This window comes from Drosophila sechellia, unplaced genomic scaffold, assembly GCF_004382195.2.
Source record: "Drosophila sechellia strain sech25 unplaced genomic scaffold, ASM438219v1 U_12, whole genome shotgun sequence".
NCBI lineage: Eukaryota > Metazoa > Arthropoda > Insecta > Diptera > Drosophilidae > Drosophila > Drosophila sechellia.
The window spans coordinates 50,904-66,067 of NW_022611056.1; positions in this window are offsets into that span (position 1 = coordinate 50,904).

Here is a 15,164-nt window from a genome sequence, read left to right on the forward strand (position 1 = left end):
AAGAGTTTTCACGAATTTATTTTGGGAGATGCTTCGAGCACTGGACTATAAAATTTAACTTATTTTCCACTCGAAGGTTCTTTTTTCGGATACTTTTGTATCCTACCGACTGCGCCAGTAAAATTGTTGTTTTATTTTTGAGTCGAACTAATTTCCCGTCAGTTGACTAAGGACAACGCTAAGAAATAAAAAAAATAGTTTTTAGGAGAAATAGTTTCACGACTTTATTCTTTGGATCCCAGCTTAAGACTAAAAATCAAATGCAAATTGGATTGAGGAGAAGCCTCAGTATTTGAACAATATTTGTATTTCGGGAGAGCCTCGCTCTTGGGTCCTTAAGATTAGGTAGCGTTGAAAGAGGGCAGTCAAATCTGCTTTGGTCAGGCTTTAGGATGTTTACAAGAACGGCTGCGCTGCCAAAGATAAACGAATGCTGCGCAGCTGGGATACATTATGGAAAATTACTAGAGTGCATTACTGTTTTCTTTGAAATAATAGAAGTGGCTGGTTTGGACCACCCAAATACGTCACTCCCCTTCCCTTAAAGAGAAGCCTATACTTGGGCTGGGATTGATGGATATAGTGTGGGAAATGGAGTTTCTTCTATTTCTGTTTGTTGTAGTGTGTTTTGATTTTTTCTTATTTTAAGTTTTGCATGCAGCATCATAAATGGTTTAAATGATACATATCTTAAATATAAGTACAACAAAATTAGTGCAATTATTACAATGATCATTCGTATGTAAAGTGTAATATTGTTCTCTGAAATCATCTCAACAATGTCGTTGTGTTCTACAATTTTTATTTTTGTTATATTAAGTGGTGTGTATAGTGGTGTCAAATCTATTTCTGGTTTTAACAATTGATTTTAATTGATTTCTATTTTGCATTTCGTTACTCTTATCATTTATCATTTTGGTTCCTTCTATTTTTATTTTATTAATTGAATTTTGTCAATTTTGGTTAAGAATTGTTTGGGTTAAGTTCCAGGTTACAATTGTGTTTGGTTCTATGTATTTTATTATTTCGTTCGTGTGTACTGGCTTAAAATTACAAATTGGATTTAAGTGTTTAATAATATTGGTGACACATTCATTTTTTACTTCTTTATTTTCTGTATTATAAACTTTATTTATTTTTTTTTCAAAATATGATTGTGTGTCGGTGTAATCTAGCTGATAGAGTTGGAGTGGAAAGATAAATGGGTATGTGGGATATGATTAATACTTGGTTATCATTGTAGTTAATCCAAGTGGATGTTTTAATGTTTAAAATGTTTTGGCTGTTCACATTTTCAAGTTTGTCGTAGTTTAGTAACTTGGGGTTAAACAGTCCAAGCCTGGAAAGCTGCATAGCCATTTCCAAATCTTCTACGTATTCCGTAAACTGCATTAGTTCGAACAAAAGACTGTCAATGATGGTGTGGTTATTTTCATAATTCTGTATCTTTCGCATTCCTTCATTTATCAATCGTATGGCGTCGTTGAGTTCATGTAATTTTACTGAGCTATATGCATTGATTTCAATTTTTTTCTGTATTTCGACTCGATTATTTTCATCTAGTGCTCCAAATAGTTATTTAAAAGCTGAACCCACAATGTTAATAAGACCCCTTTTGTTTCTATGTTTCAGGGTAATTCCGGCTAGTTCTCTTTTTATTTTATTGTATAAAAATTTGATCTGGGGTGCATGGTAATCGGTTCGTAGTCTTTGCTCAAAATAGTCAACCACGATGTCTATTTCAGTTAAATTGATTTTTAAGGAATGATGTTCAAAGGAGGATGGTATCTGGACTGGCTTATCAGAAAAAAGGAGATATCCGTGGTTGGTGTCAGTATTATTAATTTGAATTTGTTGTCCATGAACAGCTGTGATCAGTATAAACAATAGTGTTATCGGGTACCAGGTGCCTGTGAAATTGAGAGTTTGTTAATTTTATTTTTGAATTGTGTTTTGTAGTAGTGCGTAACTCTATTTCTATTAGTGATTTTGTAATGGTCAGGGTCTGTCTGTTCTACATTTTTGGTTGGTTTAAATGGGTTTTCTAATTTGCCTTTCTGTAGTGGACCTTTTCTGTAATTAGTGTCAATATTAAATTCCTGTCTGTCTTCATTTATTTTGTCTATTTTCTTTTCTTTAATTTTTTAAGTGTCTAATATTGGATGCCCAGCGTATAAGAAAATTTGAGCAGGTGTCTGTCCAGTAGTGTCATGTTTAATTTTATGGTTGTATGTGTAGAGGATTGTTTCTACCTTTGCTTAATTTTACTTCTTCATCATCAGATGAATTGATTATACGAATTTTTTCATTTATTGTTTTGTGTAATCTTTCGACGTCTGCTACCCCGTTTTTTGCTGTATTGAGCTGTAATTCGACTTCTTCTTCCTCAAGCCATCGCTTCAAAGCTAAACTGGAGAAAGCTTCGTCTCTGTCTGCCTTTAGTAATTTGGGTTTACCTAGTTGATTAAAAATGCGCATTAATGCGTTTCTGCATTCTATCCAGTCCTTAGTTTTAATTTGCTGAAGTGTAGCGAATTTAGAACAAATATCAATGCAACTGATGTAATGTTTTCCTCAGATGAATAAATATCTACTACAAATTTTTTTCGGCAATGTTCCGTGTTGGGTGTGATTTTTAAAGGCATTTTGGTGTTTCTATGTTCTGTTTTGGCCAAACTGCATATGTTGCATTCGTTTATTATATTCTGAATTAATAGTTGGCTATTTGGAGAGAAGTGATTTTCTTTAAATAATTTTGTCATTTTCTGTATACCAGGGTGTAAAAGTTTTTCATGTGATTGAATTCGGCGTAAGAACCAACGTTCTTTAATAGGAAAAGACTGCGAATTACTTTTGTGTAGGTGGTATTAATAATTTTGCTCTTTGAATAATTTCAAAATCTACATCGCTCTCAATATAAATGGTAATGTTTCTATGGATAAAGTGATCGAGTAAAATTTGTTTGGCGTTTTCAAGTGTCATTACATCATATTGAATTGTGGTAATGAAGTTACCGAATATATTTGAATGCTCTACTTTATTTTTATCGGATTTAATAAAGATTATTTGTTTTTTTAATAATTTATTGGTTTTTCTGTTAAATGGATAAGGTTGCTATTGTCTTCTTCTGCACTATGTTGAGTAGCTTCACTATTATGATTTCTTCAATTTTAATTCTTGATAATGCATCGGCAACTGAATTTTCTTTCCCTTTAATATAATCTTTTTTAAATTGGTATTCGCTTAATCTAACTCTCCATCTTTCTAACTTAGCATTCGGTTCCTTTAAGTTATGAAGCCATCTAAGAGGTTGATGGTCACTGGCAATGAGAAATGGTCGCCCTAGTAAATAATGTCTGTTTTTGTGGCCCAAACTATGGCGAGTAATTCTTTTTCGATAGCACTGTAATTTAATTCGTGATCGTTAAGTGTTCTACTAATAAAAGATATAGGATGACCGTTTTGAGAAAGGACAGCCCCGAGGGCCAAGTTACTTGCATCTGTGGTTAAAACAAATTTCTTTTCAAAATCACGAATTATCAAAGCCTTAAGTTTTTCGAAAGCATCTATGTACTCAAGTTTTTGTGTATCTATCTTTGCTCCTTTTGTTAAGCAGCTGGTCATAGGTTTTGCTACGTCTGCGTAATTTGGAATAAATTTGCGATAATAACCTGTTAATCCAAGGAAAGCTCTTATCTCTTTTACTTTTGTCGGAATTGGGTATGAAACTATGGCTTTAACTTTAATAGGATTTGGTTTAATACCATCAGGGGTAACTATGTGACCAAGAAAGTTAGCTTCCTTTTTTAAGAACTCACATTTGTCTAGTTGCAATTTTAAATTTGCATCTGCAAGCTTTGAAAAAACTAATTGTATTGAATTTAAATGTTCTGTAAGGGATGTTGAAAAAATTATAATATCATCCAGATACACCAAACAGTGTTTGTTAAGCAACGGTCGAAGGATATTATTCATGCACCTTTGAAAAGTAGCGGGTGCATGCCTAAGGCCAAATGGCATTCGAAGGTATTCGTAATGACCGCTTTTGGTGGAGAACGCAGTTTTAGAAATTGATTCTTCGTCCATTTCTATTTGATGAAATCCTTTTGCCAGATCGATCGTTGTAAAATATTGGCATTTACCCAGTTTGCCAAGAATTTCGTCCATATTTGGAATTGGATATCTGTCAGGTATGGTTATTTCATTCAGCTTTCTATAATCAATTACTACCCTATACTTATTTATGCCAGAAACATCCGGTTTTTTTAGTACGACCCAAGTAGGACTATTGTATGGCGAATTACTTTCCCTAATTAATCCCTGATTCAGCATTTCCTGTACTTGGTTTTTTACTTCGATTTCGTGTGTTTGCCCAAGTGGGTATTGTTTCGAATAAATCGGGGAGTTATGTGTCGTATTTAGTACGTGTTTAATTGTATTTGTAAATGTTAATTTTTCTCCCTCCTTATATTCAAGATTTCTAAATTTATTTAATAAGCCTTTTAACTTAAACGTTTCCTCCTGATTTAGGTAATCTAATCGAAACTGTGAAAAATCTAATTTTGTTATTGATTCCTGATCTGAGCTTGCAATTGATTCTGGTGTCCTTTGGATATACAAATTTGGTTTCTTTCGGATTCTGAAGTAATTAATTTGTATGTTTGATCAAAAAGGGTAACTGTATCATTTTTGTAATTAATAACTGATTGAGCATTTTTCAACAATTTTCTGCCAATTAGCATATCGTAATTATTAGAAAATCTGTGCACATAAAATGGTTCGGTTTTTTTTGAAAATACTATTTCTGGGTAACATAATCAAGTCGTTAAAGGTAATAGGGCCATTTGATGTTTAAACTTCACATCTACTATTTTGAATGGGAAGACAAAATATATTTTCATTGATCATATTAATTGTTGATACTGTGTCTAGAAGGCATTTGTTTGAGCACCCTTTGTATACTATTTTTATGTATTTGTGTTGTCCGGGGCTGTTAACCGAAAATTTTCGTTTAGTTCAGAATTATTTTGGGTTTGTTTGTTATTAATTTGTACAGATTGGACTTGTTGTTGCCCTTCATTAATGAAGCCATGATTTTGATACGGATTGTATTGATTTTGGTTATAATACTGTTGCTCGTAATAATTAGGTTGGACTTGTTCGAATTCATGCGCGTCTTGGAATCTAATTTCGTCAATAGACATTTTAGTTTGTTCACTGTCCGATGGTCTTAGTCGTTTAGTAATCGGGAAGTTAGTATTTTTATATGTAGAGGGTTGTTGTAGTCGAGGGTATGTATTTCCTCTAAAATGCGTTGTTTGGGGATTTGGGGCTTTGTTGGGATATTGTTGGAAAGGATTTTTTTGAATAATGGGTTGTGTGTTTATGTATTGGTTGGGTCTGAAATCATTAGGTGCGTGCCACATGGGTGGGTTGTTAATCATCTGCTGTGTATAGCTAGGTCTAAATGGTTGAATGTATTGATTAAAATTAGGTTGGAATGGTTGGGAATAGTAACTTGGTCGATATTGAGTTTGAACATTTGTATTGAATTTTTGTGCTTTCGAATTCTGATTAGAATTTGAATTTGTATTACGATATTCTGGGTTTTTATAAAATTCAAAATTAATGTGTTCTTCATAAATTCCCTCATTTTGTGCAATGATAATTAAGGATCTTAAGTCTGTAATATCGTGATGGGCTAAAATAGTGAATAATTGTATTGGTAGTTTCCTTATCAGTATCTTAATAGATGCTTTAATAGCCTGAATATAAATAAGAAAATCCGAAAATCCGACTTCGATATTCGGAAGTCCCAAAGATCGTGTAACCTGTCCGTCCAAGTTCCTTTCGATGGCTCCCAGTAGAACCCTCTGTTGTCGGACATCATTTGTTTGGTAGAGCGAAATTACGTAATCCACTCTGCTGACAAAGGTGTGAAGGGTTTCTGGATCACCCTTGAATGGCATAATGTCTTTAAGGTGCCGACGGGCTTCGGCAAGGTTGTTGTCGCTCAGCGCAACGATTTGGGGTGCGGCAATAATTGGTTGTGACATTTTTATTGTAAAATTTTTAAATTTTGTGTTTTGTTTTTTTTTTTTTGTTTTGTTTCGGATTCAATGTTATTATTATTTTTAAGCTTTCTAGTTTCACTTTTTTTTTTATTTTTGTAAATTTTTGTGTTGTATTATTAAAATTCTATATTGTTCTTTTTTTTATTTTTATATGTTGGTTTTAAAACTTAATTGCCTTTGGACTTAATGTTTTTGTTTCGTATTTCACTTCCACTTATTATTGGATAACCGAATTGTAATTATAATCCAAGTTGAAGAGTTTTCACGAATTTATTTTGGGAGATGCTTCGAGCACTGGACTATAAAATTTAACTTATTTTCCACTCGAAGGTTCTTTTTTCGGATACTTTTGTATCCTACCGACTGCGCCAGTAAAATTGTTGTTTTATTTTTGAGTCGAACTAATTTCCCGTCAGTTGACTAAGGACAACGCTAAGAAATAAAAAAAATAGTTTTTAGGAGAAATAGTTTCACGACTTTATTCTTTGGATCCCAGCTTAAGACTAAAAATTAAATGCAAATTGGATTGAGGAGAAGCCTCAGTATTTGAACAATATTTGTATTTCGGGAGAGCCTCGCTCTTGGGTCCTTAAGATTAGGTAGCGTTGAAAGAGGGCAGTCAAATCTGCTTTGGTCAGGCTTTAGGATGTTTACAAGAACGGCTGCGCTGCCAAAGATAAACGAATGCTGCGCAGCTGGGATACATTATGGAAAATAACTAGAGTGCATTACTGTTTTCTATGAAATAATATAAGTGGCTGGTTTGGACCACCCAAATACGTCACTCCCCTTCCCTTAAAGAGAAGCCTATACTTGGGCTGGGATTAATGGATATAGTGTGGGAAATGGAGTTTCTTCTATTTCTGTTTGTTGTGGTGTGTTTTGATTTTTTCTTATTTTAAGTTTTGCATGCAGCATCATAAATGGTTTAAATGATACATATCTTAAATATAAGTACAACAAAATTAGTGCAATTATTACAATGATCATTCGTATGTAAAGTGTAATATTGTTCTCTGAAATCATCTCATCTCAACAATGTCGTTGTGTTTTACAATTTTTATTTTTGTTATATTAAGTGGTGTGTATAGTGGTGTCAAATTTATTTCTGGTTTTAACAGATTTTCACTTAAAATTATACTATTGATTTCTATTTTGCATTGCGTTACTCTTATCATTTATCATTTTGGTTCCTTCTATTTTTATTTTATTAATTGAATTTTGTCAATTTTGGTTAAGAATTGTTTGGGTTAAGTTCCAGGTTACAATTGTGTTTGGTTCTATGTATTTTATTATTTCGTTCGTGTGTACTGGCTTAAAATTACAAATTGGATTTAAGTGTTTAATAATATTGGTGACACATTCATTTTTTACTTCTTTATTTTCTGTATTATAAACTTTATTTATTTTTTTTTCAAAATATGATTGTGTGTCGGTGTAATCTAGCTGATAGAGTTGGAGTGGAAAGATAAATGGGTATGTGGGATATGATTAATACTTGGTTATCATTGTAGTTAATCCAAGTGGATGTTTTAATGTTTAAAATGTTTTGGCTGTTCACATTTTCAAGTTTGTCGTAGTTTAGTAACTTGGGGTTAAACAGTCCAAGCCTAGAAAGGTGCATAGCCATTTCCAAATCTTCTACGTATTCCGTAAACTGCATTAGTTCGAACAAAAGACTGTCAATGATGGTGTGGTTATTTCATAATTCTGTATCTTTCGCATTCCTTCATTTATCAATCGTATGGCGTCGCTGAGTTCATGTAATTTTACTGAGCTATATGCATTTATTTCAATTTTTTCTGTATTTCTACTCGATTATTTTCATCTAGTGCTCCAAATAGTTATTTAAAAGCTGAACCCACAATGTTAATAAGACCCCTTTTGTTTCTATGTTTCAGGGTAATTCCGGCTAGTTCTCTTTTTATTTTATTGTATAAAAATTTGATCTGGGGTGCATGGTAATCGGTTCGTAGTCTTTGCTCAAAATAGTCAACCACGATGTCTATTTCAGTTAAATTGATTTTTAAGGAATGATGTTCAAAGGAGGATGGTATCTGGACTAGCTTATCAGAAAAAAGGAGATATCCGTGGTTGGTGTCATATTAATTGTTGATACTGTGTCTAGAAGGCATTTGTTTGAGCACCCTTTGTATTTTATTTTTATGTATTTGTGTTGTCCGGGGCTGTTAACCGAAAATTTTCGTTTAGTTCAGAATTATTTTGGGTTTGTTTGTTATTAATTTGTACAGATTGGACTTGTTGTTGCCCTTCATTAATGAAGCCATGATTTTGATACGGATTGTATTGATTTTGGTTATAATACTGTTGCTCGTAATAATTAGGTTGGACTTGTTCGAATTCATGCGCGTCTTGGAATCTAATTTCGTCAATAGACATTTTAGTTTGTTCACTGTCCGATGGTCTTAGTCGTTTAGTAATCGGGAAGTTAGTATTTTTATATGTAGAGGGTTGTTGTAGTCGAGGGTATGTATTTCCTCTAAAATGCGTTGTTTGGGGATTTGGGGCTTTGTTGGGATATTGTTGGAAAGGTTTTTTTTGAATAATGGTTGTGTGTTTATGTATTGGTTGGGTCTGAAATCATTAGGTGCGTGCCACATGGTGGGTTGTTAATCATCTGCTGTGTATAGCTAGGTCTAAATGGTTGAATGTATTGATTAAAATTAGGTTGGAATGGTTGGGAATAGTAACTTGGTCGATATTGAGTTTGAACATTTGTATTGAATTTTTGTGCTTTCGAATTCTGATTAGAATTTGAATTTGTATTACGATATTCTGGGTTTTTATAAAATTCAAAATTAATGTGTTCTTCATAAATTCCCTCATTTTGTGCAATGATAATTAAGGATCTTAAGTCTGTAATATCGTGATGGGCTAAAATAGTGAATAATTGTATTGGTAGTTTCCTTATCAGTATCTTAATAGATGCTTTAATAGCCTGAATATAAATAAGAAAATCCGAAAATCCGACTTCGATATTCGGAAGTCCCAAAGATCGTGTAACCTGTCCGTCCAAGTTCCTTTCGATGGCTCCCAGTAGAACCCTCTGTTGTCGGACATCATTTGTTTGGTAGAGCGAAATTACGTAATCCACTCTGCTGACAAAGGTGTGAAGGGTTTCTGGATCACCCTTGAATGGCATAATGTCTTTAAGGTGCCGACGGGCTTCGGCAAGGTTGTTGTCGCTCAGCGCAACGATTTGGGGTGCGGCAATAATTGGTTGTGACATTTTTATTGTAAAATTTTTAAATTTTGTGTTTTGTTTTTTTTTTTTTGTTTTGTTTCGGATTCAATGTTATTATTATTTTAAGCTTTCTAGTTTCACTTTTTTTTTTATTTTTTGTAAATTTTTGTGTTGTATTATTAAAATTCTATATTGTTCTTTTTTTTTATTTTTATATGTTGGTTTTAAAACTTAATTGCCTTTGGACTTAATGTTTTTGTTTCGTATTTCACTTCCACTTATTATTGGATAACCGAATTGTAATTATAATCCAAGTTGAAGAGTTTTCACGAATTTATTTGGGAGATGCTTCGAGCACTGGACTATAAAATTTAACTTATTTTCCACTCCAAGGTTCTTTTTTCGGATACTTTTGTATCCTACCGACTGCGCCAGTAAAATTGTTGTTTTATTTTTGAGTCGAACTAATTTCCCGTCAGTTGACTAAGGACAACGCTAAGAAATAAAAAAAATAGTTTTTAGGAGAAATAGTTTCACGACTTTATTCTTTGGATCCCAGCTTAAGACTAAAAATTAAATGCAAATTGGATTGAGGAGAAGCCTCAGTATTTGAACAATATTTGTATTTCGGGAGAGCCTCGCTCTTGGGTCCTTAAGATTAGGTAGCGTTGAAAGAGGGCAGTCAAATCTGCTTTGGTCAGGCTTTAGGATGTTTACAAGAACGGCTGCGCTGCCAAAGATAAACGAATGCTGCGCAGCTGGGATACATTATGGAAAATTACTAGAGTGCATTACTGTTTTCTTTGAAATAATAGAAGTGGCTGGTTTGGACCACCCAAATACGTCACTCCCCTTCCCTTAAAGAGAAGCCTATACTTGGGCTGGGATTGATGGATATAGTGTGGGAAATGGAGTTTCTTCTATTTCTGTTTGTTGTGGTGTGTTTTGATTTTTTCTTATTTTAAGTTTTGCATGCAGCATCATAAATGGTTTAAATGATACATATCTTAAATATAAGTACAACAAAATTAGTGCAATTATTACAATGATCATTCGTATGTAAAGTGTAATATTGTTCTCTGAAATCATCTCATCTCAACAATGTCGTTGTGTTTTACAATTTTTATTTTTGTTATATTAAGTGGTGTGTATAGTGGTGTCAAATCTATTTCTGGTTTTAACAGATTTTCACTTAAAATTATACTATTGATTTCTATTTTGCATTGCGTTACTCTTATCATTTATCATTTTGGTTCCTTCTATTTTTATTTTATTAATTGAATTTTGTCAATTTTGGTTAAGAATTGTTTGGGTTAAGTTCCAGGTTACAATTGTGTTTGGTTCTATGTATTTTATTATTTCGTTCGTGTGTACTGGCTTAAAATTACAAATTGGATTTAAGTGTTTAATAATATTGGTGACACATTCATTTTTTACTTCTTTATTTTCTGTATTATAAACTTTATTTATTTTTTTTTCAAAATATGATTGTGTGTCGGTGTAATCTAGCTGATAGAGTTGGAGTGGAAAGATAAATGGGTATGTGGGATATGATTAATACTTGGTTATCATTGTAGTTAATCCAAGTGGATGTTTTAATGTTTAAAATGTTTTGGCTGTTCACATTTTCAAGTTTGTCGTAGTTTAGTAACTTGGGGTTAAACAGTCCAAGCCTAGAAAGGTGCATAGCCATTTCCAAATCTTCTACGTATTCCGTAAACTGCATTAGTTCGAACAAAAGACTGTCAATGATGGTGTGGTTATTTCATAATTCTGTATCTTTCGCATTCCTTCATTTATCAATCGTATGGCGTCGCTGAGTTCATGTAATTTTACTGAGCTATATGCATTTATTTCAATTTTTTCTGTATTTCTACTCGATTATTTTCATCTAGTGCTCCAAATAGTTATTTAAAAGCTGAACCCACAATGTTAATAAGACCCCTTTTGTTTCTATGTTTCAGGGTAATTCCGGCTAGTTCTCTTTTTATTTTATTGTATAAAAATTTGATCTGGGGTGCATGGTAATCGGTTCGTAGTCTTTGCTCAAAATAGTCAACCACGATGTCTATTTCAGTTAAATTGATTTTTAAGGAATGATGTTCAAAGGAGGATGGTATCTGGACTAGCTTATCAGAAAAAAGGAGATATCCGTGGTTGGTGTCAGTATTATTAATTTGAATTTGTTGTCCATGAACAGCTGTGATCAGTATAAACAATAGTGTTATCGGGTACCAGGTGATTGAGAGTTTATTAATTTTCTTTTGATTTTTGAATTGTGTTTTGTAGTAGTGCGTAACTCTATTTCTATTAGTGATTTTGTAATGGTCAGGGTCTGTCTGTTCTACATTTTTGGTTGGTTTAAATGGGTTTTCTAATTTGCCTTTCTGTAGTGGACCTTTTCTGTAATTAGTGTCAATATTAAATTCCTGTCTGTCTTCATTTATTTTGTCTATTTTCTTTTCTTTAATTTTTTAAGTGTCTAATATTGGATGCCCAGCGTATAAGAAAATTTGAGCAGGTGTCTGTCCAGTAGTGTCATGTTTAATTTTATGGTTGTATGTGTAGAGGATTGTTTCTACCTTTGCTTAATTTTACTTCTTCATCATCAGATGAATTGATTATACGAATTTTTTCATTTATTGTTTTGTGTAATCTTTCGACGTCTGCTACCCCGTTTTTTGCTGTATTGAGCTGTAATTCGACTTCTTCTTCCTCAAGCCATCGCTTCAAAGCTAAACTGGAGAAAGCTTCGTCTCTGTCTGCCTTTAGTAATTTGGGTTTACCTAGTTGATTAAAAATGCGCATTAATGCGTTTCTGCATTCTATCCAGTCCTTAGTTTTAATTTGCTGAAGTGTAGCGAATTTAGAACAAATATCAATGCAACTGATGTAATGTTTTCCTCAGATGAATAAATATCTACTACAAATTTTTTTCGGCAATGTTCCGTGTTGGGTGTGATTTTTAAAGGCATTTTGGTGTTTCTATGTTCTGTTTTGGCCAAACTGCATATGTTGCATTCGTTTATTATATTCTGAATTAATAGTTGGCTATTTGGAGAGAAGTGATTTTCTTTAAATAATTTTGTCATTTTCTGTATACCAGGGTGTAAAAGTTTTTCATGTGATTGAATTCGGCGTAAGAACCAACGTTCTTTAATAGGAAAAGACTGCGAATTACTTTTGTGTAGGTGGTATTAATAATTTTGCTCTTTGAATAATTTCAAAATCTACATCGCTCTCAATATAAATGGTAATGTTTCTATGGATAAAGTGATCGAGTAAAATTTGTTTGGCGTTTTCAAGTGTCATTACATCATATTGAATTGTGGTAATGGAGTTACCGAATATTTTTGAATGCTCTACTTTATTTTTATCGGATTTAATAAAGATTATTTGTTTTTTAAATAATTTATTGGTTTTTCTGTTAAATGGATAAGGTTGCTATTGTCTTCTTCTGCACTATGTTGAGTAGCTTCACTATGATGATTTTCTTCAATTTTAATTCTTGATAATGCATCGGCAACTGAATTTTCTTTCCCTTTAATATAATCTATTTTAAATTGGTATTCGCTTAATCTAACTCTCCATCTTTCTAACTTAGCATTCGGTTCCTTTAAGTTATGAAGCCATCTAAGAGGTTGATGGTCACTGGCAATGAGAAATGGTCGCCCTAGTAAATAATGTCTGTTTTTGTGGCCCAAACTATGGCGAGTAATTCTTTTTCGATAGCACTGTAATTTAATTCGTGATCGTTAAGTGTTCTACTAATAAAAGATATAGGATGACCGTTTTGAGAAAGGACAGCCCGAGGGCCAAGTTACTTGCATCTGTGGTTAAAACAAATTTCTTTTCAAAATCAGGTAATTGTAAAATTGGGTCACGAATTATCAAAGCCTTAAGTTTTTCGAATGCATCTATATATGTACTCAAGTATCAAGTAGTATTTGTGTATCTATCTTTGCTCCTTTTTTTAAGCAGCTGGTCATAGGTTTTGCAATGTCTGCGTAATTTGGAATAAATTTGCGATAATAACCTGTTAATCCAAGGAAAGCTCTTATCTCTTTTACTTTTGTCGGAATTGGGTATGAAACTATGGCTTTAACTTTAATAGGATTTGGTTTAATACCATCAGGGGTAACTATGTGACCAAGAAAGTTAGCTTCCTTTTTTTAAGAACTCACATTTGTCTAGTTGCAATTTTAAATTTGCATCTGCAAGCTTTGTAAAAACTAATTGTATTGAATTTAAATGTTCTGTAAGGGATGTTGAAAAAATTATATTATCATCCAGATACACCAAACAGTGTTTGTTAAGCAACGGTCGAAGGATATTATTCATGCACCTTTGAAAAGTAGCGGGTGCATTCCTAAGGCCAAATGGCATTCGAAGGTATTCGTAATGATTTTAATTTGGTGGAGAATGCAGTTTTAGAAATTGATTCTTCGTCCATTTCTATTTGATGAAATCCTTTTGCCAGATCGATCGTTGTAAAATATTGGCATTTACCCAGTTTGCCAAGAATTTCGTCCATATTTGGAATTGGATATCTGTCAGGTATGGTTATTTCATTTAGCTTTCTATAATCAATTACTACCCTATACTTATTTATGCCAAAAGCATCCGGTTTTTTTGGTACGACCCAAGTAGGACTATTGTATGGCGAATTACTTTCTCTAATTAATCCCTGATTCAGCATTTCCTGTACTTGGTTTTCTACTTCGATTTCGTGTGTTTGCGCAAGTGGGTATTGTTTCGAATAAATCGGGGAGTTATGTGTCGTATTTAGTACGTGTTTAATTGTATTTGTAAATGTTAATTTTTCTCCCTTCTTATATTCAAGATTTCTTAATTTATTTAATAAGCCTTTTAACTTGAAAGTTTCCTCCTGATTTAGGTGATCTAATCGAAACTGTGAAAAATCTAATTTTTTTATTGATTCCTGAGCTGAGCTTGCAATTGATTCTGGTGTCCTTTGGATATACAAATTTTGGTTTCTTTCGGATTGTGAAGTAATTAATTTGTATGTTTGATCAAAAAGGGTAACTGTATCATTTTTGTAATTAATAACTGATTGAGCATTTTTCAACAATTTTCTGCCAATTAGCATATCGTAATTATTAGAAAATCTGTTCACATAAAATGGTTCGGTTTTTTTTGAAAATACTATTTCTGGGTAACATAATCAAGTCGTTCAAGGTAATAGGGTCATTTGATGTTAAAACTTCACATCTACTATTTTGAATGGGAATACAAAATATATTTTCATTGATCATATTAATTGTTGATCCTGTATCTAGAAGGCATTTGTATGAGCACCCTTTGTATACTATTTTATGTATTTGTGTTGTCCGGGGCTGTTAACCGAACATTTTCGTTTAGTTCAGAATTATTTTGGGTTTGTTTTTATTAATTTGTACAGATTGGACTTGTTGTTGCCCTTCATTAATGAAGCCATGATTTTGATACGGATTGTATTGATTTTGGTTATAATACTGTTGCTCGTAATAATTAGGTTGGACTTGTTCGAATTCATGCCCGTCTTGGAATCTAATTTCGTCAATAGACATTTTAGTTTGTTCACTGTCCGATGGTCTTAGTCGTTTATTAATCGGGAAGTTAGTATTTTTATATGTAGAGGGTTGTTGTAGTCGAGGGTATGTATTTCCTCTAAAATGAGTTGTTTGGGGATTTTGGGCTTTGTTGGGATATTGTTGGAAAGGATTTTTTTTGAATAATGGGTTGTGTGTTTATGTATTGGTTGGGTCTGAAATCATTAGGTGCGTGCCACATGGGTGGGTTGTGTATAGCTAGGTCTAAATGGTTGAATGTATTGATTAAAAATAGGTTGGAATGGTTGGGAATATTGTGAGTAACTTGGTCGA